Source organism: Amblyomma mixtum, chromosome 1 (genome assembly GCF_055824585.1).
Source record: "Amblyomma mixtum isolate Tamu chromosome 1, ASM5582458v1, whole genome shotgun sequence".
In the NCBI taxonomy this organism is placed as follows: domain Eukaryota; kingdom Metazoa; phylum Arthropoda; class Arachnida; order Ixodida; family Ixodidae; genus Amblyomma; species Amblyomma mixtum.
Window position 1 is genome coordinate 80,594,488 of NC_143012.1, and position 3,551 is coordinate 80,598,038.

The window sequence follows — 3,551 nt, forward strand, 5'->3', positions numbered from 1 at the left end:
CTTTTGATGTGAACAAATATACAAGAAATCTCCTGAATTCAATGCCCTAAACATTCAAACACATGCGCAGTGACGCAGCACTGAGCACGTCAGTAGGGCAGTAATGAGGCGACACTCGACCGCCGCGCAGGACGATTAAGTATGTCGACCATTTGCGCAAAAACTCAGCCTCGCTCATTGACAGTGAGTCCACGCATGCTTGCTCAAAGAGGCGCGTGCGGAGGTGCTGCAACATTGGAAACTTCGTTCTTTGCGGACGGCCATTTAAGCAAGCCCCTCCACGCTGACGCCACAAAATGAACATGCCGACACACAAGAGCATATTTACAAACACTTAGCGTGAACTAGTGCGCGCTTCCAGGCGGGTTACAAACATGCGTGACACTAGTACCCAAAAGGTGCGCGCCACTACACAGTCGAACATTGCGTTGCGGGCATCGGGCGGAGGGCGCCACGCCCCACGCCGCAAGGCGGTCTCTTGTGGCCAGGACCCGCCAGCCTCGCAACCAGCCGAAGTCCCTGATATCTGCAGGAAGCGCATCTGAGGTCAGTTGGCGCCAGCGCGCCCGTCTCGTTTTCTGGAGTTGTTCGCGGGTCAGCTGAGCGACCGTTAGTGCCTCACATATCCTGGAGGGCGGGGTTTCATCAACATCCAGATCGGGCACGCTGGCAGTCAACGACGCCAGTGTGCGACGCACGTTAACGAAAAACACCGGTGGCTGCTCGGGCCAACCACGTGTTGCGAGAAAAACACGTTACGCGCGGTACCCATGAAGTATGTGAGGAGGGTTCTCCCGGGATAGTCTGAGTTGCGCACAAGATCGCGTACTCCTCGCAAAGCGAGCACATTACACATGGTGCGGATGCAGGGTATACTGAACCCACCCATGTACGACGGAAGGCGAATGAACAACCGTTACACAAGCTCGGTGACACAAGCTCGGCGAAAGCAACAAACTTGCTCGTCAGTCGTCGAACTACGAATGCTGGCCGCTCGCGGCATCGCTCAATTTAAAGCCGGCAAGGAAACTTCGAGATAACAGGTCAAGATCATCTACTGTAATCTGGAAAAACGTAGGTGCAGCTCTTCATGGCGGTGATCAATCGAGATTAGTCCGGTCGCTTCTCGCGTCACGAGCAAAAATGATAACACCCCTTTCCTGCGGCCTTGCGCGCGAGCGAACGGACGCTACAATGATATGTGGCAATACGTGCGGAAAAATAGGTTTTACCTTCTATATTTAGCGTTCGCATTGAAGAGTGGCTGAGAAAAAATAGAAATTGGCCTTTATGCATTGATTACCGCTTCCTAACCACAAAAAGACAAATTTAATTTTTTTAAAAATCACCTGGTAATCAGGAAAGAGTACCCAACTGAAGACAGGTGTCGCCGCTTAGAGAATTCAGAGCAGTGCAATAACATCCACTACACATTTCTCCACTTGATTTGGAGGCATTGAGCTACGAAAATTGGGAGGTTGGGTACCACCGTATGCATAAGTGTGCTTTCATCACTGTCTTCCTGAGGACAGCGTGAGGCATGAATCATTGAGATAGTGAAATGGGGTTCCCTGGAAAGTTAGCAAACTGCCCTTCAGTGCGGTTACATTCATACTTCCTGTATGAGAAGCGGGCAGTGGAGGGCGAGCGATAACTGTTCTATCTTGCCACATCCCGGAACACAGTAATGTAGTGCTGTAAAAATAACGGACTCCCAGGCCGTCTGTCACTCTTACACTATACGGCCCGTATCCCGAACCTCGCTTTGCGCCTCCTTTTTATCAACTTCACTCAGTTGTTTATTGCTGGCTTTAGATAAAAGATAGTGCGCTGCTCGTGTGGTTCGCATACGCAGCAACGCTTAGTCTGTTTTGGCGATTCACGACCAGCAATGTTTCTCCTTCAAGCTTTTCTCCAAACTCGGGATTGTGCACAACTCTTCTCTCCAAACACCAAATACAGCAACCAGCAATGCCGTAGAGGCTTGTGCACAAAATAGAAATACTTTACCATAAGAAAATACCCCAAATCTCAACGACAGTAATCAACCGCCTACACTCTGAACAAAAAGGAGTAAAAAGACACACCCTTATATAAAAGGGAGTGCACTAAAAGACAGTTTACTCCCTTTTTACTGCCATGTAGGTGTATTAGTGTTTAGAGTGTATGTACGCAAGATGCGTAGTGCGATTACTGCGACGCACTTAGCTTCGTGCTCTGGGCTTTTTGGGTGAGTGAACAAGGCTTCCGTACGGAAGCTGATACGTCAAATATATCTTAACAACTCCCTTTTGGTCGCCGTTATTTCTTTTCACACATGAATCTACTACCCGACCAGACGAGATTTCGTCAAACCTGAGATTTCTGAGATTAAGCTGTTGAACGCTACAATAATTAATGGAGAACAGAGATTAATCACCGCGGCGTCGATTATGACAAGAATGACCGAAGCAGGTTGCGATACCGCTGGCCATCGCGCACACTAAAGCAGATTACATAGTCAGCGATTGTAAAGAGGCAATCCGCGGATACACCGCTGAGGTGATACCAGCAGCCGCGCCTAGAATCTTGGATAAAATTAAACGAAAGTCACAATAATTTGGACACTTGCTCATGCCGGCCTAGCCGGGAACGAGGCGGTCAACAAGCTGGCCCGAATTATAAGCCGGTCGGGGGAGCACTACTGGAAGACAAAACACAGGAAACACTGGCTAATTACAGCGAAATACCATAGCGCTTTGTATCTGTTGTCACTCCAGGAGTACCATTCTGACCATCTGTTTCTTTTTGTGCATGTATTTTCCTTTGACGCCATACAGAGGTTACATATGAAACACTACAATGTTAACCACTCATTTTGTGTTTCCATTGAGTGTTTTCTGCGCTGAATGTCTTGTGCACCTCAATGGGACCAAGAATGGGATACTCTTATTCAGGCATTCATCTGCGTTTAGGTGTGCCCCTAGACAACTGGTTGATTGGTTTATTGGGGTTTAACGCCCCAAGCAACTCAAGCTATGAACATGGTCTAAGAGCACTTGCTGCTGGGCTAGTTGGTTTTGGTTCATGTTTGAATATTTTTTAGGCGCAAAAAACAGACGAGACACATAGGAAGGTAACAGGACGAAGCGCCAACTTCCAACTGCTCCTGCGCCTAAAACCTATTCAAGCTATGAAGGACGCCGTAGTGAAGGGCTCCGGAAGTTTCGACCACCTGGGTTGTTTAAATGGCACAGTACACGGGCCTCTAAAATTTCGCCTCCCTCGAAATTCGGCCGCCGCGGCCGGGATCGAACCCGTGTCTGTAACTCCGGTGTCTAAATAAAAGACTTTGAATTTGTGGGGCTACTGGCACGGTTCGGACCCTGAACTCAGGGCCAACGCCACTCCGCTAGCTCGACCACACCTGCGGCCGCGAAGAACACACCTGCGAGGAATAAGCCCGCAGGCAAAACCTTTAATTGGGATCTCCCAATGTATTTCCTCGGTCGTGCGCAGGCAGCAGCGGCAGGCAACAGGCAGAGGACACAGGCACAGGATACAGGCACATA